Here is a 22100-nt window from a genome sequence, read left to right on the forward strand (position 1 = left end):
ACCATACTTCCTGATGTACTGAAATTTCTTCCTCCAGAATATTGCACTAAATTTTGAGTTCTATTACAGATAAATTCAGATGTGAATACAGGCAGTATGATTTCCAATTACAAAGCATAAAAATGTGTTCATTTTCTATAACCTTTTTATTTAAGGAATAACTTTCAAGTGCTTTCTTAGATGTTGTTATTATTATTATTTTCCCCAAATCTGCTCAGAAGTGCAGTGGTTGGAAACCAGCATTGGAACAGGCTGCCCAGAGAAGTGATGGAGTCACCATCACTGTAGGTATTTCAGGGATGTGTAGATGTGGCACTAAGGGACAGGATTTAGTGGTGGACTGAGCAGTGTTAGGTGGTGGTTGGACATAGATGATCTTGAAGGTCTTTTCCAACCTAGATCTTCGTATGATTCTAAGACAGGAAGTATTTTGAGCTGTGTTGAGTGCTGTATCTTGAGTTATTGTCTCTGTATTTATTACATTTTCATATTTTTAGAATATGCAACAACTGTAATATTCCTGAGGAGATAAGTGCTTCCTCTTTAATGTAGGTCATTGCACTTCACAAAGTGGATGTCAGAAGATTTGTCTGTTTTTCAGAAGCAAGGTACTGGAAGAAGGAAAACAGAACTTTGTTTATACCAGTCACTTGTTCTGAGAGGCCCCAGCTGTTCATTTGACTTCTGTTTTTTGGATTTGAAACTACCAAGAAGGTAAGAATCTGCTCTTTTGCTTGGGAAGGTCTGCTTCTGTTTATCACCTAAGCAGCAGAGATTCTTTACAGTGTAGATTGTCTTAAATTACTTTGGAATAATGTTCTGAAGTTACAAAGTTCTGAATTCACATACAGAATCTTGACGCTTCAGCGTGGAGTTTAATCTTTCTGAAAGGCAATTAAACATCCTTTTACATTTCTGTATGTCCTATCACAGATTGGATGTGTGCTCAACAAATAGAAAACAAACAAACCAAAAAAAGCCCCACTGACTTGCGTGTCAAGAATAAGCAAATACCATTAGCACAGAAGGAAAAGAAAGAGAAATTATATTGCAGATATTCAGTGGTTCAAAGAAATGTTTTGAACTCTTAGTGAACAGAGAATTTGGTATGGAAAGGACCTTTTTGGTTCTGTACTTAACTGCAGAATCAGGATTTCATTTTTGGATTGAGCTCCTCCTGCTTGCCTACAGAAGAGGTTTATAATTTGCTGCACCACTTGTTGAAGCTTCAGTGAGTTTAATGAAGATATGAAAACTGACCCAGTGAGTAAATTTAAGTACTCAGCTCTTCTGAAAATCAATTTCTTAGAATAGAAGCATATTGAAAACTCAAGATTGACCAATTCAGGAGAACGTCTTTCAAATTTACATCATTCATGAAAGGGGAGGCGGTTTATCAAAGCCTTGTGCTTCAAAAGCTGTAAAGCCCTACTTAAATGTCGAGTCTTATTTCTGTAAGAACAGTGGGGTTCGACTGAGGACAATGCAACTAGTAATGAATTGAAAAGAATGTTGACTTTTGTTTTGCAGTTCTTTTCATCTGAAAATAATGATTGCTATCAGAGTGCACACAGTGAAGCAGAGTAGAACAGATGCTGTACACAAAATCACAGTGATTGTTTTTATTTTATGTTTATTTTGTGGATGCCACATTGCAGTTCCTGCTTTTTGGAGATATGTCTGAGCTGCATCTGAAATGTTAAATGGGGAAGGATGTGAGTTCATTTGCAGACCTTATCACTGCTAAAAATGTGCTTTCTTTAGGTAATGCTAATACTACAGTCTTTGCTCATAACTTGACAAACTGCAGATGTTCCTTTCCCTTTTATAATCTGATCACAACGAGGTTACTGAGTTGTACTGTACTTAACAGCTTCTCAATTTACATTTCCAGCTTTCACATCGTTAGCAGACATCATTTCCATCAATAGTGCTACTCTATTTGTCCTTTTTTTCCTCCTTGTAATGAGAACTTTTCATCTCTTAAGACTTTCACGTGCACTTAGTCGTAATTATACTTTGGCACATCCTGAGAGCATCAAACTTATGCCATTAATATGTAGCATCATATTCATCTCTGATTTAATTTGTAACATGCAGGTAATTAGATGTGTGATCTTTCATGCATCCCTGTTCTCAATTTACCTGTGCTGGGCTTTAGTGATTACAAGCTGTACCACACTTTTCAAAGGACAGTTGAAGTTACAGAGCCATTGTTGTACCCAACAAAATCCTCTGTTCAAGTTTGTTGTGTTCTCCACAGTTGACATGGATGAGGCATGAGGCAACACGCGTTCCTCTATTGCTAAACAGTAATGGATAAATTGCTTTGTTCATATGCAAACATAATTTCTTTCAGTCCTGCATGAAGCAGAATGTCTTTCTCGTGGAGCACCTGTGAGTAAGGCAGCTGACCTCAAAGGTTGCTCTTCTACCTCAAGATTTCTGGGCTTTAATAACAACAAAGGAGAACAAAATGATGTAAGACCCGTATGTTATATACTCAGAGCTGCACCTCACTAGGATGCTATTGAGAGTAGTAATTGATGAGGTGGGTGTTGATGGAATCTTAAATAAGACCAAGATTGCAACTTCTATTTTTTAATTCTTAAATCACTTATTCTTCATTTCAATCCAGTGCAGGACTTGAAATGAGTAGTGCTTGCCAGTAAAATATGAAAACAGAAAATAAACAGCTCTGACAATGCTGTGAATGACCTGTTCTGTAAAAATATTGTTAGAGTCATCTTTGCTAAATCTGGATGAAGGAGGGAAATTATAATAAAAACATTGCAAGAGGTCAACCTGATTTATCAAATGCTGTGAATTTTTTCTGAAAAGCTGCAAGTAACTTCATCAGCCTCGGTAAATTAAAAAGGTTGAGAAGATCTTTAGTGCTTTGGAATGAAATCAAACAGGAGAAATTTGTAGAAGAAGCTTTGTTACAATTTCTTCAATTCAAGGAATATTATCTTCAGGAAAATAAGGAATCATTTTATCTCTTGCATCCAAATGAAATACTGTGTAAGTGTATTTTACAGGCATATGCGAGATATATGACACTATACAATCTACCTCATCCATTACATTCCTTATGGGAGAGCAAGGAATTAAAGGACAAAATATTGTGGTAGATTATAGAGCTAGTCAGTATTTTTACAATTTGTTTTGGAAATGGTTTCCCTTTTTCATTAGTCTTGAGAGCATTTATTTTGCTGCTAGTATTAGGAGTGAAAATAGTTTCTAGAACCTGAAAGGTGGAGGGACTTGGGGTACTGAAAACAGCATGTGCAGGTGTTTTCTTTGGTGCTATATAGCTTATTCAAATCCATCCTCAAATGGAAATAATTGAGTATTTCTGTCAACTAATGGTAATTGAATAAGTTAAAGAGATCATGATATAATAGGAAAGGCCCAAGTCAAGATTCTCCATGTCATTGGGAATGAAATCACTTGTCAGTTCTTACTGAAACAATGATATTTCAAACACTGACATGAAGCCTAAGTTCAGATCATCTATAGAGTAGTTGAAAAATACATTAGCAAATAAGTGTGAAACTTGCTGTTGTGATACAACTTCTGTGATGCACTTTTTCTTTGAATATATGATTTACAGTTTTGGTAACGATGCAAGTGTAAGGTAGCAGGCTCTATACATTATTAATTTATTATTTTTATCTCAAATCTGGTACAAAGGTATTTTATGTTAGTATCAACCAATTCAAACTCCAGAATGAAATTTTAGAGGAAAAATAAGTAGATGAGAGAATATTTTGCTCATCAGAGCGCTGTTCATTAGTGTGAGTGGAGTCCAAGTGGGAACTAAATAACCCTAGTGCAATTGTGAGAACTTGAGACAGGAGGAAGAATGGAAGTCCAAATTAAGAAACTTTATTTGTGAACATCTTGCCAATTTTCCTCATGTAAAAGCTCAGTATTTGTAATACATACCTGAATTTCAAGGAAAAAGAAGTCATTGCTGATTTTAATTTGTGGTGTGTTTTTTCATCAGCAGTTGCCTATTTATGGCTTAGTAGAAGTAAGAGACATGACTGATGCTTAGCAATATTAGTAAATTATAATTCTCTGATATAGAAAGGCCTACATGATTTATCAACTTTCTTTAACTCTTGAATTGAGCAGGGTTGGTTTTTTTTCATGTTACATTCCTCTAATCCCTTGATCAAAGGCCCAGTTAGTTTACCCAAACAGCAAAAACAGCCATCGTTCCTTTGCCATAAAGGTAGCCTGGACAGTGGCATTCTGTTTTAAGTTTGAATTTAGCTATTCAGATTCAGGTTGCATTTTAAACCTTTAAATAATGAATTGCATGTGAAGTCATGTCTGTTTACAGTTCAGTGTCCTGAAGTGCATTAAAAAGAGCGTAGCTGGCAGGGTGAGAGGGGTGACCTTCCCCCTGTACTCTGCTCTGGTGAGGCCACATCTGAAGTATCATGTCTAGTTCTGGGCTGCACAGTTCAGAAGAGACAGGGAACTTCTTCAGAAAGCACAGCGAAGGGCCAGAAAGATGGTTAGGGGCCTGGAGCATCTGCTTTATGAGGATAGGCTGTGAGAGACCTGGGACTGTTCAGCATGGAGAACAGAAAGCTGAGGGGGGATCTTATCAGTGCATATAAGTATCTGAAGGGCAGAAGTCAAGTGGATGGGGCCAGGCTCTTTTCAGTGGTGCCCAGCGACAGAACAGGGGAGCATGGGCAAAACTTGGAAGTTGGTGCCAAGTAGGGAACTTGGTTAAGAAGGGGGGATTGGATGAGATGAACTGCAGAGGTCTCGTTCAACCCCTATAATACTGTGTGGTTCCTGGGATGATACTTAAAGGTTTTGTCAGATCGCTCCGTTCACAGAGCTGCTGGGCCAGACCCAAGGGGTGACTGAGTCTGGTCACCCATTTTGAGACTTTGCTGGTATCAACCGTGGTGATTGCTTGTGGAAAAAGATGCAATGGGGATAAGATAATACTCTGTACGTTGCTATAGCTAACGCTGGGAATATCTTGGTAAGATGTTTTAGAGATCTGCATTGCTTGTGTATTTTTCTATTATGAATGAGTTCCGTGTTCCTGAACAGAATAGTTTCCCTGGCAATAGGCCTTCTGCTGCCATAACATCACCTACATTGGAAATGTGACCCACTGTCTCCCTCTCTCTCTCTTAGGGTGTGATTAAAAAAAAAATAAAAAATCACAACAGCAAATGAGCAAAGCTCTAAATGGTGTTTATAGCTAGTCTCACTACTTCAATTTGCCCAAATCAGAAGGAAAAATAATAATAACTAACTCCTCCCTCCCAGGTCAGTAGCTAACTAAAAATTTATATATGTATGTACTTTAGCAGAGAGTAAATAACAGAAGGACTGTGTTTGTGTTATGTTTTTGGTGCTTAGTCTAGGAATTCATTTTACTTTTCCTGGGGCTGTAGCAGAATGCCCATCTTTCCCTGCAATGCATTCAATTACAGATCCTCAAGTGAAGTAAGGAAAACAAAAAAATCAGGCAAATACTGTAAGACTTCCATGTAAAGATGCAAGATGTCTGAGAAAATATTTAATTAACTTTACTTAAACATGGAGACAAGGTGAAATCTATTCCTGATACTGCCTAGTAAGCAAGGTGCACTATTTGCAATATTTTTTTTTAACATCACCTTAAAAACTTATGACAGGAATCAAATTGCAACACAAGATGCATCAAGAGTAGATACAAAGTAAATATATTACTATGTCATGTATTCTGGAGTTTAATCTAGGGCTATTTATTATACTATTTGTAGCAGAGCACAATGTAGTCACCAGTGGATCCTGAGGTAGTGCTGTAAAATCAGACTGAAAATACTTGTTCCAGAGATATTACTCTGGCAGAATTGGTACAGTTCTTAAAATAGTACTTTTCCATATCTTTTAAATGGAGAGTTAAAGTAACTGTAGCTGTAAATCTGTGGCACAGCCCAGAGGAGCCAAGTATCTTTAGGTTATCTTGATATACAAGAAACAGGCAAAGTGCAGAAATGCCTGAGGGTAGATGGGGACAAGCATCTGTGGAACCTCTTCTTAAAGAAAGCTTTTCTCATAGCAGGAATGGATCTTACCTGATACAACCATGCACCATGTCTTCAAGTGGAGACAGTGCACGCATGGTTGTTTGGGTCTATAGCTCTGAACAAGTGTGAGCCTGGAGATTCCTAACTTCTGGAAACCAGCATTTCCATGGCAGGAGCAGTGGAAGCGTGGAAGGACAGAAGCTGGCTGAATGATGCTTCGTGCTTTCACTTGTTATGCTGTTTTTCTGGGTGGTGTTCTCAGGATAGGAAGCTATGTGGGACTGGCTTTGAACCACTGTGGATGCGTATAATGAGTGCATTTTGTCAGGCCTGCTGTAGTGGTAAGTCTGAATAGATACCAAGGTTGGGGTGCAGCACCAAGGTAAGCATGAACAGAGCTTTCAAAGGGATGTGTAAAGGATACAGTACTCTTGAAAAGCCCAGAATTGTAGAGTTACAAGAAGGAAATATGTTTTTATCTATTTAACAATAGTAATGTGTATAGCAGCAAAATTCTGTATTTACACAGTCCTGTGGGGGTTATAAGAAAGAAGGGAACAGACTCATTAGCACTGTCTGTTGTGACAGGACAAGGGAAAATGGTTTCAAACTAAAACAGGAGATTTAGATTGGGTATCAGGAAATGGTTTTCATGATTAGGGTGGTTGTGCATTGGAACAGGTTACCCAGAGAGGTGATGGACACCCTGTCCCTGAAGAAGCTCAAGATCAGGCTGGATGGGGCTCTGAGCAACCTGCTCTAACTGTAGGTGCCCCTGTGCAGGGGAGTTGCACTAGGTGACCTTTAAGGGTCCTCCCAACTCAAACTATTCTATGATTCTGTGGGTAAGCCACCAGGACTACTGTTCCCCTGCCCGTTCCTTGAAACAATGAAAGTGTTTTGTCTTAAGCTACAAACAAACTTTTGTTTTTTACTTTATTATGTCTTTTCACAGCCCAGTTCACTAGCTGTTAGTGTCTGTACTTTATGCTTCAGTTGTTCCACAAAGACTTAAAGGCATTGAGTGCTGTGAGGCATCAATAAGGCTTCTGCATTAGATGTCAGAATGTCCTACATCACAGCTTGGCGTAAAGCCAGATTGTCATTTAATTGCATATTTCCCAGTTGAGCCAAGATCCATCTGAATTGGATGTTCATGCTTAGTCCCTTGTGCTCTATATTCAGCAGAACGCGCTCGCCACTTTTGCTGTGCTTTCAGATCTCTTGATGCTCTTTTGTTATGCTGAGTGTGCCGGTCTGTTTTTCAACCTTTGTTTAAGAAAGTTTGCTTTATCCAGATATTCAGAAATTTAAAAGGTTTCTGTGTATTAAAGGACTTTACTTGTTCTGAGATGGAAGGTCCTGCTTACAAAAGAGATAGCACTAAGACTTGGATTTACTGCACACTCAAACTGTTTCACTGAGGCTGACACCACAAGGGTATGTGAAATCATGTTTAAATCACCCTCCAAGTGATTTAGAAGGACTAGTTAAATACCTGCTTTAGAAACTAATAATTGAGCCTATGTGAACTGGCAATTATGCATGCAGTAATTGTGTGTGTTGGGAACATGTATCATGGAAATGGGAACCAGTGGGGTTATAGTGCTTCTCAGGAGCTTTTGGAGATTGAGAGGAACAGCTAGAGTGGTTAAAAACAAAATTAGCTATGCGTGTCTAGAGATTCTAAAGCATCAGTACATGAACAACAGAACCAATTCTCCAGTGCCAACGAGCTTGGGAGCTCATTGCCACTAATTGAGTGTTCAACTGCTCTGTGCATTAAGGTAGGAGCTGCACTGCTGACACAGGATGCCTGGAGGACTCCTGCAATATCTGGAACATGAGATGAAGCTGCTCTAAAAATAGATGGAGAGCAGAGTCTCAGGACGTGCGCTGCCAGTTTCTGACCATCTGGAGATCTAAACTTATTGCAGAGAACGGAGGATTGCAAGACCTTTCAGCAAAGGTGACAGCCCACAAAGATCCCTGCGTGCTGCAGTGTAATTTGGGCTGGCTGCCCTCACGATGATTTCTATTTGCATGGTGTTGTAGGCAGGGAGTGAGATGCTACAAATCAATCCATTGCAAAGGCAATTGACTTTCACCAGGAGCATGTACAACCCATAATGCAGTGTTTTTCCCTAGGTGTATTCAGAGATGGGGAGCATTTGGCATGCCTCAGAGGTTTTGAAATATGCAGTTAAGCAGGTTCCCTACAGCAGGCTGCATAAGCAGGTGTCCAGGTGAGTCTTGAATATCTCCAGAGAAGGAGACTCCCCAGCCTCACTGGGCAGCCTACTCCAGTGAAAGGAACAAGAAGAAATGAGCTTAAATGTTAGGAAGAAAGAGATGGAACTGAGATAAATCTTTGCAGAAGCGATTTTTGTAGGGAAAGGCTTTCATCAGTGCAGGATTTTAAATGTAAGCTAGGTAACTTTACTTGAGTCCTGTTGATCCTCCTTTGAGGCAGAAGGAGAAGCTCTATGGCCTCAATGTTAGAATCCAGTGTTAACGAATGGAATAAAGCAGTTAGACCCTACTATGTGATGGGCTTATGAGTGCTACTGGAATATGAATGTTTGGGAATAATTATCTTGACATTTAAACATGTCCAATGCTCTTTGTGGCTTTTTGTAGCTGCAGAGCACAAATGCAAGCCAAGCCAAGTAACACTGATACCAACCTTGCTGCATGTATTTGTAAATCACTTGCACAGTGTTTCCCTAAATGCTTTTTAGATTTGTCATGCAAAACTGGCGCTTCATTTTTAAGGCCCAAATTAAGTTGTTTGGCGTTAAAATGGCATCTGGAAAATTAATTATTTCAGTTAGCATTTCCTTGCTGTGGCCAGCATGCTACTCTCAGGATGTACAGCAACTTCTCTGCTTCTGCTCCATGCATTACTCTTCTACCTTTGCAACAGTACCTTCTGTGCTGCTTTACTTGTGCTTTGGCTGAATTTGTTTGCTTTATCAGGTTGACATAATTGACTGACTAGTGAACCTAAGGTGTGAGCCATTTCATGTGAAGGGGGTCAGCATATACCAGTGGATAGAACCACTTTGCACTTGCAATGCAGCACACATTAAAAGGTGTGAATTCCATTCTACTTGAAGATGATATAGTCCATAGAACTTTGAAATCATAGAATCACCAGAGTTGGAAAAGACCTCCAAGAACATCCAGTCCAACCATCCACCTACCTCCAATATTTCCCACTAAACCATGTCCCTTAGTACAGCATCCAAATGTTTCCTGACCACCTCCAGGGTGACTTCACCACCTCACTGTGCTGCCCGTTCCAGCACCTCTCCACTCTTTCAGAGAAATTTTTCCTACTATCCAACCAGAATCTCCCACGGTACAACTTGAAGCCATGCCCTCTAGTCCTATCACTTGTTATGTGGGAGAAGAGGCCGACTTCCACCTCTCCCCAGTCTCCTTTCAGGTAGCTATAAAGAGCAATAAGGTCTCCCCTGAGCCTCCTCTTCTCCGCACTGAACGATCCCAGTTCCCTCAGCTGCTCCTCAAGAGGTTGTGCTCCAGCCTCCTCACCAGGCTCTTTGCCCTTCTCTGGATGATTAATTTAATTACCTTCCCTGATGAGCTCTCTCACCAGCTGTGTCAGGAAGCTACCTTCCATACACTCTAGAAACCACCTAGACTGCTTCTTCTGTACCGTGTTGTATTCCCAGCATATATCAGGGAACTTGAAGTCCCCCATGAGAACAAGGGCCAGTGATTGCCTGACTTCTGCCAGCTGCTCAAAGAACCCCTTATCCATCTCTTCATCCTGGTTAGGTGGTTTATAACAAACCCCCAGCAGGATTTCTGCTTTGTTGGCACTTCTTTGGCAGAAGTCATTTCCAGTTGAGATCTTACTTGAACCTTTCTTCCACAACCATCATTTGTACAGAAAAACAATAATCACGCTCTGATGAGTGCTGTTGTATTGCTTGGTTTTCAGAAGCGGTAAGAGAAAACAGCAAGGACATCAAATATATATATAAACATTTGCAAGGATTTCAGATAAACTAAAAAACTTTCAGACTGTTTCTAGCAAGTGGATCAGAATAACTGAAGTTATTCTGTAGCCTTCTCAAACCTTTCATTCAAGGTACATCCAAAGAGTCAGCAGTTGACGGTTGGACTAGATGATCTTAGTGGTCTTGTCCAACCTTAATGAGTCTGTGAAAAATGTTGGACAAACTCAGAGCACTTTCTCACTATGACACTGGAAAGCAGAGCAGTCTAGATTGATATGGAAAAATGTCACAAAATCAAATTCTCAATGCTTAAGCTGTAGGTTTCATTCTTTGTAGGGGAGAAAAGCATCTGGCAACTGCTCATGATTCAAAATGTCAAAGATCACATGTTAATCGACTCTTGCTAGGAGTTGCTCATTATCTTCCAGCAAAGCCTGTGTGCAAGATGAGTTGATCTTTGAGAAGCGCATGGAGCAGCCATGAAAGTACTTTAATGGGAAAAAACATCATGTGCAAAGAACATCAGAAGTCTGCTCCTGTTTGCTGTTCTGCCTCATTCTTTCTCTTTCTAGTTTCTAACAGTTCCAGCCCTGCTGTGCAGCTTTTTAATTAACTTCTCTTATGTTATACAAATGGTAGGAGTAACACTGCCTCAGCTTCTTTTCACTTGGAGGTATGGCATGTTTAAAGCATTTTCTAGTCACAAACATGAGATGGAGAAGTAACAAAGGAATGAGGAAAAAAAAATCCATATCAGAAACCTCAAAAAAAAACAACACAACAAAAACAACAACAAAAAACACCTGTTCCCTAAACCATAAGGTCCCATAGGGCAGGATCCAAAATCTGATGAAAGAAAGGAGATCCTTTTTCCATCAGCTTCAGTGGACTTGGAAGCAAGCTTGCTGTTCTAACAAATGCCCACTGCCTGCCTTTAGGGCTTGCAGTTGGTAACAACTGCTGAAGAGAAGGATAAAAGAAGCAGCATTCTGTGTCTCCGTAAGAAAAAAAAGTGCCCTTGAACACCTTTGTCCCATGTGTTTGTAATAGCAACATGGAGTGAACATTCGCTGCAGGAATGACAGCTGAATGCTAGATATGCCCCAATTAGGCTCTGAAGCCAGCTTCTAGGGCTCAGTGGGTTCAATACACTGGTATTGGCATCTCCAGCTACAGTGGCTTAATCTTTCTTTTGCACTCACCTACACCCACTTATCTGGGAAGATCGAAGTGCTGGACAATAGGAAACTCATTAAGATTCCTAGTTCCTTTCTGGAACTAGAAACCTCAACAGGTTCTTCAGTGTGCTGTAGTAGGTACTGCACATTCACTGAATGGAGTCATTTTGTTTGAACGCATCAGGCGCGTGCCCTCGGTTGCAGGCAGCAGGGAGGAGGGGGCTGCAAGATGCTGTCAGGGTCAGAGCAAACCCCGCAACTTTCAAACCGACTGCTTCCAGAGCACCAGAGGCAGGAAGCAGGATTGTTTTCTTCTATGGACTTCTGAAAACAAGCACAGGATGCTCCAGTACAGAAGCAGGATATGCAACACATACTGCATGCAGTGTCATTCATAGTTGTTCAGCTTGGAGAGGAGAAAGCTCCAGGGAGAACTGATAGCCTTCCAGTATCTATTGAGGGGCTGTAAGAAAGAAGGGACAGACTAGTAGAGATTGCTGAGATAGGACAAGGGGAAATAGTTTCAAACTAAAACTAGAGATTTAAACTGCATGTAAGAAAAATGAGTTTCATGACCAGGGTAGTGAGACCCAGGAACGGGTTGCCCAGAAAGGTGATGGGTGCCCCATCCCTGGAGACATCCAAGGTCAGGCTCTGAGCAACCTGCTCTGCTGTAGGTGTCCCTGTTCATTGCAGGGGAGTTGTTCCAGATGGCCTTTAAAGTTCCCTTCCAACTCAAATAATACAATGATTCTTTGCGTTGGGAAACCTTCAGTAGTGTGGGGGTTCGCTGCACGCTTCCAGCTCAGGCCCCAAAGCTCCTCAGCATCCAGCAACAGACACTTTCCAGCTGTGGTCTTTCACTGTCTGTTCTTTGTCTCCTAGCTAAAAATGACAGCCTTTATTTTATCCCTCAGCCCCTGTGGACACCATTACCATACAGGCTGCAGCTGGGTGCTGGTCCCCAGCAGCACTTGAACGCTGTGCTCTTTGAAGCACAATCAATCCAAATACGTAACAGGGGAAAAGCAACCAGAAACAAACCTGCACATCATTAGCATACAGCTTCTTCTCTGGGGGACGAGAGTGCAGACCACACATCGAAAAGTGGCAGATTTCTGTTATCAGAGGGTGAAGGGAATGACAGGGCACGGCGGCATTTGTCACAGCCGTGTCAGATTGAATGGCAAAGGAAGGACGGCGATGTGTCTCTCAGGCACAGTCAGAGATAACTGCCCGGAGTCAGAGCCACAGTTGTCACTCAGCCATTGTGAGATGCGACAAAGCAATAGCGGCTGCCCTGCCGTTTAGGAGCAGCATGAATTATTAATGATGCACTTGTAAAAGTAAGTTTAAAAAAAAAAAAAATTGTCAGCATGCCATGCTGCAAATACAGTGATAACAATTCCCTCCCCTCTTCTTTCCTCTTTTTAATCAGAAAATGGAGTGTTCCGGGTTGGCTGCTTCTATTTTCATGTAGTAAGTGCACAGCGCTGGAGTGACACAGCATGGATTCCAGAAAGATTCTGCGTGGATTTTTCCCCATAAATATTTTGGCTCTTGCTTTACCCTATATGAAACCCTCCAAAAAAAGCCCTGGATACTAATGATAAAGCTTCTCTCCTCTCTCGCCTCCCAATCATAAAATCTTAGGGTGGGTTGAGTTGGAAGGGATCTCAAAGATCATCCAATTCTAACCCCTGCCGTGGGCAGGGCTGCCACCCACCAGATCAGGCTGCTCAGGGCACCGTCCCACCTGGCTTTAATCATGCAAGTTATCTTTTTTTTTTTTTTTTTTTTTTTTTAAATTTAATTTTTTAAGTTAATTTTGCAAAGATCCGCTCTTTTGTCAAATTTTAGGTGAAACACCTATTTTTCCTTGCACAGAAGACAGGAGAGCGTAGGGTTAAAGCAGTGAATTGGATTTTAAATTTTAATCACTGTTGGCCTGTTGTCCAGGGAAATTTCTTTTTCAGTGTTCAAACTGGAAGGCAGCTCAGTAGGCAGGCAGTAAATAACAAACTTGAGATGATTGGCAGTAGTGTTTTTAAAGAAATCAAAGGTTTGTAGCTTATTACTTTGTACCAGTGCTGTTCTGAAGCCTGGTTGCAGAATTTCTATGAATTAGCAATGTGCTTCTGCTGGCCTTTAATTTTTTGTCAAGTGCTCTTAGGTCCCTTCCTCTATTTCACCCTCACAGTGACACACAACTTGTGTTTGACAGCCTGAAAACATTTCTGATGGCTCAAAATTAGTTCCTACACCTCCTTTGTGACAAGGGTGCACTTCTGGAGCTGGAGATGATTTGTAGCCGTGCTTCCAGCAAAATACAGGAAAGTGGAAGTTCTGAATCATTTCCATAAATAAAGTTTTGTGGGACACAGCAAGTGTGTACCTGTTCATAAAATCGACTCAGTAAGGTTGGAAAAGACCTCCAAGATCATCTAAGTCCAACCATCAACCAATCAGCACCATGCCCACTAAGCCATGTCCCTTAGTGCAACATCCATCCTTTTCTTGAGCACCTCCAGGGATGGTGACTACACTTCCCTGGGCAGCCTGTTCCAATACCTTACCATTCTTTCTGAGAACAATTATTTCCTCATATCCATCCTGATGTTGGTTTTCTGTCAAGCACTTGTTTGCTTCTGTCTCTATCAAGAACTCAGCTTAAAAATAACTTGCTGACTACATCATGTCCTACATCCTGCCATGTAAAGCTGCAGAAAGACAACTGTGCCCATCCCAAAATGAGAAAACAAAACAGAAAAGAACATCAGAAGCATTATAAAGTGATAGAATCATAGAATGGCTTAGGTTGGAAGAGGCTTTAAAGATCAGCAAAGTCTGTCTTCCTGCCGTGGACAGGATTGCCGCCCAACCTGGCTTTGAGCACCTCCAGAGATGGGCTATCCATAGCTTCTCTGGGCAGCCTGTGCCAGTTCCTCACTACTCTCTGAAGGGAATTTTTTCCTAACTTCTAATCTGAATCACCCTTTGTTTAGTTTTAAGTCATTCCCCTTAAAATCAATCACTTCAGGGTCAGCAGTATTCAAACCTGCACAGGACCCCAATGGATTTGTACTCCATCACCGTAACCACTCAGTCACAACTATTGCACAGTCATAAAATCATTTGAGTTGGAAGGTGACCTTTAAAGGACATCTAGTCCAACTCCCCTGCATTGAACAGGGACGATCATCGATCATAGCTCAATGAGGTTGCTTAGAGCCCCATCCAGCCTAACCTTGGATGTCTCCAGGGATGGGGCATCCACCACCTCTCTGGGCAACCTGTTCCAGTGCCTCACCACCCTTGCTATAAAGAACTTTTTTCTTATATTCAGTCTAAATCTTCCATTTAAATTTGAAACCATTTCCCCTTGCTTTATCACTGCAGACCCTACTGAAGTTTCTTCTTTCTTCACAGTCACATTGAATTGTTGGACTGATGCTTTACCTTTAAGTTCGTACCTAAGTTGTCATTCTGAGGTGTTGTTTTACTGAGTTCTGATTATTTTCCCATAGGATCAGCTAGGATAAACTTCACATCAGTTTAAGGCAGGGCTGTGATCAATCCAAATGAGTTTAAATGTGATACAAATGTATGTGTTAACAAAGAGCAGATGGCAGTGGTTGTATCTCACAGTGAGATGTACATTGCTGAGCAACACTGTGGGCTCCTGGTGCTGGAGGAGGTGATGTCCTGCAGCCCTCCCACTGCCAGTCCTCAGGGATGGGAGTCAAGGAGGAGTAGTGCTTCAGGCATGGAGCCCTGAATGCTTTATGCCCAGGATTCAAGCCCAGGATGCTTTATAGATCAGATGAACAGAGGGTTGGTGTTTATGGTGGTGTCTGGCACCTTCTACAAATATGTTTTAAAATGCAAAATACAATCCTCACCTCCCACAAAGAGCAAATAGAAATAAATCTTCAGCTACTGCAGTGCTGCCCTTAAATAGAGCTTCTTGTTCCTCTGAAACCTCTCTCACAACCATTTAAATAGATACAGTAAACTCTTCCAGGCAGTATACAATAAACGTTTTTTTTTTCTGTATTTCTGACTGGCAAAGAAGCAGTGTGCATACACTGCAGCCCACTGTGCAAAACCTGACACCTCCATTTTCACTGCACTGAATTTTCAGACACCATGTGTTTGTTTCTGTGTTTTCAAATAATTTTAATATTAAATGAGTTCTCTGTCTCATCTCTGATGAGCTAGGCTGGAAATACTGTAGCGTTTTTCCTTCGTGCTCTCCCATGCTGGTGTAGTCTTGTGTCCTTGGGCCATTACATAAAGGTTCATGGGTTGGCACTGTTTGGAAACTGGAAAACCACATTAAGTCCATCTGTTTCCTGACACCTCAGTAACTTCACTGCTCTGCACAGAATGAGCAGTTGCATCTTCTGCCTGCGAGGGCTGCTTTATGCATGAAATATTGTGAGACACCAAAAGCAATTTTCACTTCAAATTGTTGGTACTATTAGATCCAGCTGAGATGCGGCTACACAGGAATGGATGAAAATGAAGACTTATTTAGCACAACAAGGAGGGAACTGAACTAAATACTCAGGTTCATTCCAATGACTCATCACAGTTTTGTAAACAGAAGTGTTTTTCCAAATGCTGCATCACCTATCTCCATTCATTGGCTCAATGACCAGGACTTCAACAAAAGGAGAGTCCATGCTCTCCATAGTTTTATCTGAGCTAAATATAACAGGAGAGCTTTGTAACGGTGTAATGAGTGAAAGCCATTCTCTGAGGGGAAGGTGAAGAAGTGATTCATTTACCTTGTTTTACAGATGTGTAATAATTTCCTTACAATTTACTCCTTTGGGAAGATAGTGTGCACCGGGGAGTCTTGAATCTTTTTACCTCGGTCATGAATAATACCTAAAAAAAGAAAGGGGGAAAAAAGGTCATAAAAATATTTTACTTACAGTAGCCTTTACATACGAGGTGCAGAGAGATGTTTCCAACATTACAGCATGTGTTGTCCATTTGAGGTGGCATATTGGTAGCAGGATAGTACCAGGCCAGCCTTCTGGGATTGGTAGTCACCCATCTGAGTGTGCGCATTGGTTTGAGAGCTGGTATACAGTTTTTACAAGCTAAGGATGATGTAAGTAAACATGGGACAAGCAATGTTGTGATGTCTCAGCTGAAAAGGCAGCAGACAGCTCTGTTACACTCCTACCAGGTTTTCTGTGATACTTAGCAGCCAGCTCAACATGAACCACTTCAGCCACATGTGAACAAGAAACACTGGCACTCCTTGTTCAGATCAGCCTGAAGAAGAATGCATGTTGGCCACTGTGGATTCCTCCCAACTTAACCGTGTGGGTAAAGACTGAATGTCACCATGAAACAAACAAACAAAAAGAAAGTATGAATTAGCTTTTTACACAAATAGATCAAACACTTGAACGGATCACTTATCTTTTGGCTTTGAATGCTAAGAATTACCCAGAGAGGTGGTGGATGCCCCATCCTTGGATGGGGTTCTGAGCAACCTGCTCTAGCTGTAGGTGTCCCTGATCATTGTAGGGGGGCTGGACTGGAAGGGAGCCTTAAATGTCCCTTCCAACTCAAGCAATTCTATGATCCTATGATTCTATGCTGTAGATGAGAAAGCTAATGTGTAGTAGTATATCCTCAACTCCATAGTGGTGTCATTCAGCATATAAATAAATATATGTTTGAATTCTGTGAGTTGTTGTTTCCTTCCCTCCCCCAAGGCACTTAGTCCCTGCAAGACAAATGTAGAAGAAAAATCAAATGATATTGTTGCTGCCTGAAATAGCATCATATAGATTTACATCAATAACAATATCTAAACAACTTTGTTTTTTATCACCAAATCGTGGTTGCTGATACTTCAAATGAGCCAGAAATGCTTTCAAGTTTCATCCTCCTACGTTATCACACATTCCCACACTAGGTTGAATGGGCAAAAACTTTGTGAAGAGGCCAGAAAAACTTTGACATAAATCTTTTAAAGAGAATGCTTAAGGAGACATCAGTCATCAGCACATCCAGCAGAGACTTCCAGGACTGTCTTCTCCTTCAGTCTTTCTTCCTAAGGTGATTTATCTGTGGTTTCTGTACAGGTATCCAGGTTCTTTTCATGAAGTAACTGGGATGTTTCAGCTTGTATTTTATGCCCAAGACAAGCAGTTCTAACAGGGGAAATACTTGGCTCTGTCTATAGATCAGAGCACATCCTGACTATTTGAATTGGGCATTGGACTGGAGTTCAGCAATAATGAGCTTTCAATGTGCTCAGTGCATGTAAATAGATAAATATAATTTTCTGTTTATGCCAAATGTATGTTCTCTATGGAATTATGTAACTTCTCAGATTTTCCAAAAAAATGTTTTTCTTGAATCCAAGTTACCTTCTCATAAGTTAGGGAAATGTGTTTTTCAAGCTAAATATTACATTTGTACTTCACTGAAGTGCCGCCTGCTTTTGCTTGCAGAGTATTTGACCTCTTGACCTTAATGTAAAGAACATATTTTCCTTACAGAGGCATTTATCTAATGGGGACCTCTAAGGGAAGAAAAAAATTTGGTTTACAGATGATTTGATTCCCTCAAGGTGCGTGAATCAACCACATAAATTGCAGCGTGTCCCGCACTTCAGCTTAAATCAATAGGGGATTAAAACTCTAGTTTTAGTGTGAGGAAAATAAATGCCTGTATTGATGCTATTAATAACATCTGGGCTTACTAAAAGTGTACTGATGTATTAAAGATCTCAATTTTTAGTGTGTATATGTCTTGTTTGGTATTTCCAGCATTCTTCTCTGCTGGGAGGGTGAAAATGGAGGAGGAGCTTTGACTTATTCTAACTTGCTGCCAGGCATCACTAAAAAGATACATTTCCTGCAGCTTGGTACCCTGTGTGTTGTTTCTGGCTTCATCTGCATCAGAATAATGAAAATAAGCCATCAGCAAAATTAAGATGGGCCTTTTTTAACAGATTTTTGGAGGGCCTCTGCTCTGCTACGTTCACCCTTGCTCATTTGCACATTTCCTACGTTGCGTTGAGCAATCCACTTATGTAAAAACTGCCCAAGTTCACATGGCTGTCATATCCCTGATTTGAAAGCAGGTGTTTCCAAAGGATATGATGTACTGCTGATTTTGCGTGCTTCTCTTTTCACTTCAGCTCTGGTCCATCCTCAGCCTCACTACCTGCCCACCTGATTTTTCTCCATCTGTGGTGCTTAGCCATTTTTAGGATGGGTCATTAGAGATCCATTAAGATCTGTATGACCATGGGGTAGGAATTGGTCTCTGCTGCCTCCCACTAAATACAACCTGGGGAGGGGAAGGCTCCCTGGCTAGGAGGTGAAACAGGGCAGGGAGTCCCACTCACTGAGTGGGAGCAGCCTGGAAGTGACCAAAAGAAATACAAGTGCTGACACAGGGTTGCATGGTACACTTTCTTGGTCTGCTGTGCGGTCTGGGCATTCAGTTTTCATGCAGAGATGATACGTAGTAGATGTAATGTTGGGATTCAGATCTGCTGCCCAAGCATTTACTACATCTTCCAACATACCTTTCCAGTCCTAAACAAAACAAACAAACAAACAAAATAAAACAAACAAACACGGATCTCCTTCAATATATTTTTTGCTGGGGCCCACCAGTTATCATGTTATTTTGTTCTTTCATATTTAGAAAATGGAGCTTAAATAATAGGCTTCTTTAGAAATTAAACTGATAGGATATAAAGAAGCATCAAATGCTATTTCCATATCAGTTTGTTTTGGAGCTAAGAAATATGTTGTAGCTGGTAGTGAGTTATAGAATGCCTAAACTGTCTGCTTTAGATGGTTGTCACTGATTTTGAAAAGTGCTTGATGTACATAAAATATGGTACTGCAAATTGCTTCCTTTAAACTTCAGAGACTCCTTCTTTAATTTACTGTAGTCATTTATCGTAGCTCTCAAAATGCTTTTGGCAAAGGAAGCATCCTGCCTCATGAAACAGAGTAAGTCTGAAACCAGACAGCATTAGGAATATTTCCTATCAGGAGGATTCAGTCTGTACTCTTTGCATGATTATTTTTCTATCATCTCATTTTCTGTGAAAGCTCCTTGCAGGAAGCTGGTGTTCTTGTCCAATGTCCAGTCTGTCAGTGGCCAAAGGTATGATTGAAGGGATCTTAAAAGCAGGAAGGGGAGTGACTTTTCACACGGTCTAACAGTGATAGGACAAGGGGGAATGCCTTTAAACTAAAAGAGAGAACATTTAGGTCAGGGATTAGGAAGAAATTCTTTACTTGGAGGGCACAGGCTGCCCAGAAAAGCTGTGGATGCCCCATTTCTGGAGGCATTGAAGGCCAGGTTGAGTGGGGTCCTGGGCAGCCAGAGTGGATGGCAATCCTGGCCACAATTATCCTTAAGGTCCCCTGCAACCTAAGCCATTCTGTGATCAGGCACACATCTGCAAACACACTCACAACTGGGCCACAGCCCTGGCTCCTGGCACCAAGGCTCTCCTAGACAGCCTGACAGGGACTTGCGTCTCTGGCTGGGGTAATGAGGTTCCCTCAGTACCCTCACATCTCTGGGCTCCTTCATATGTTTGAGTAGATAAGCTTTCTGTCAAATAGCCTAACTGGTCAAAACAATCTCATGTTATTCTACGTAATCTACGAAAGTGCTCATTCCAGTCCCAGCAAAGAACGCTGTGTACCTGATATTCAACCTACATCTTCCTTACCTTGTTTTCACAGGGCTGTTGATGGCTTCCTGACGTGCTTAACATTGCCCTGGGCAAACAGTTCATCTATGATCACATCTTCTATGAGACCTGCTCTGTCTACTACATCAGTAAAACCTTTATATGGTTGCAAACAATAATTAATGTCTCCAGCAAGGTATGCAGCTTCTTATCTTCCCTAGGCTGTATGCTGCTTCTCAAGCATATCAAGATTGTTTGCTTTTTCAAATGTCAGGAAATTCTTGACTCATCTCCAGCTCATGACTCACTGCATGCCCCTTCCCTGTTTCTGAATCGCTGCTGCCTGGGGAGTTAGTCCATATCTTGTGTTTGTGCAGTTGGTTCTTCCTGCCTTGCATGCTTTTGTATTGAATTTCACCCTGTATGTGTCAGATAATGTCAAGAATGTCTGTGATTTTGACCTTGTTCTCAAGGAGACTGAGTGGGGCCTTCTCAGCTTTTGCAAATTCGTTGAAGACTCACTGTTCAAGCAAGGAACAGACAGAAGGATGGCACCTCACCCAGTGCATATTCTCAAACTAGCGAAGACCTATTGATAACAGCCCTGGTCATCAACAGTATGAACAGTACTAGTATGAAACACAGCAGGGTGTACCATTAGTTCTGCACCTACAAAAGATAATTTTATCCAGACTATGTTTTATCTTATTTACAAAATAGTGTCATGGATACTAGTGTCAAAAACTGTGCCAAGTTAACTACATGAAATCCAGAAATTCTTTGTTGTTATACAAACTTGTATCTAGTGAAAGGAAATAAGTTAGGGCAGTCATGATTAGATTTTTGGCACACTGCTATTTGTTGTTCAGTTTTGTGTTATCTTCCAGATCCTTATGTATGTCTGCTCTATTGATTTTATCCAGAACTTCACTGTGGATATAGGCCAAGCTTATAGGTCTGCATTTCCCTTCTGCTTTTCACCTTCCCAGTCTGCTGACAGTCAATCTGTCCTTTAAAAATTTTCCCATCTCACTACCAACAGATCTGAGTTTTTTTCAGATAGTTTTTTAGGGATCCTGAGGTTAACCTTATATGGCCAATCTTTGAGAATATCGAAGGCTCAAATGAGTATTTTTAACACAGAATACCATTTGGAATGCCTGAGTATGGGGTGAGAGGAGTACTGCATCTTTCTGCACCCACAGCTGGAAGTGAGATGGGCCTCTAAAATGGCAGCACCAGCACACATGGCTAATCAGTGACATCAAAGGGCCAATGCATTCCCTGGGGGTGTTCAAGGCCAGGTTGGATGGAGCCCTGGGCAACCTGGTCTAGTACCAGATCTGGAGTTGGTGGACTTCCAACCCAAGCCATTCTATGATTCTATGATTCTGGTTCATGTACCTGCCTCCTGCTCTTTCTCATTGGCATTAAATATTCACTTCATTTGGAAGGAAAAATAACTCCACCTTTTGACTTTCTTACCACTGCCCATCAGCGGTTTTCCCATTCCACTGAGAAACTGATCAACAATTTCTTTGGTCTTCCCTTTACTGCTAATGTAGACCATTATTCCTTCTATAGAGAGATCACTTTATATACTTCTTTTTCATAGAGATTATTTATGCTTTTGCTGTGAGTGTGTTTATTCTGAGCAGCACCTAATCATCCTTAGCTTTTCTCTCCTTTAGACTTACCCCCTTATGAAATGTTACTGGCTCTGTATTTGAGACTGTTCAAGACTGAAAGGGGTCTATGGAGTGAGTGAGATTTCTGGATCTGAGATAGCATTCAATGTCATGGAGAGCTGCTCTTTTGAGAATAAATATACATGCCTTCATTTCCTTCAATCAAAATATGAACTTTCTGGCAATTCCTTCTGTCTCTGCGTAATCTCTTCTAGGGCTTCTCTATTGAAAAGCAGTAGCATTAGAAGAGTGTGTGTTTCCATTCCTGTGCACCGAGTAGACAGCACAATGATGTGGGGCAGTTATAAATTAAAAAAATTCAAGTAAATCATGGAAATGAAGCATTGAATATTATTGGCGTGTAGGCTGGTTAGAACTGACTTAAATGAGATCATTATAAAAGAGCATCTAAGTAGTTGCAATAATTCAACCAAACTAAGTTCTCTGCTCCAACCTGTTAAGTAATACCATATGCAAACTTGTTTTCG

General features: G+C 41.0%; 1 long non-coding RNA gene across 1 annotated transcript in view; it reads left to right on the forward strand.

Moving 5' to 3' along the window:
* Positions 1-313: 313 nt before the first annotated feature.
* LOC125690926 (uncharacterized) overlaps positions 314-22100 on the forward strand; it is a 44119-nt gene continuing 22332 nt past the window's right edge. The window contains exons 1-2 of the long non-coding RNA XR_007375835.1: positions 314-714; positions 19977-20120. This is a non-coding gene — a long non-coding RNA (uncharacterized LOC125690926). The remainder of the gene's footprint in view (positions 715-19976; positions 20121-22100) is intronic.

Source organism: Lagopus muta, chromosome 3 (genome assembly GCF_023343835.1).
Source record: "Lagopus muta isolate bLagMut1 chromosome 3, bLagMut1 primary, whole genome shotgun sequence".
NCBI classification, from domain to species: domain Eukaryota; kingdom Metazoa; phylum Chordata; class Aves; order Galliformes; family Phasianidae; genus Lagopus; species Lagopus muta.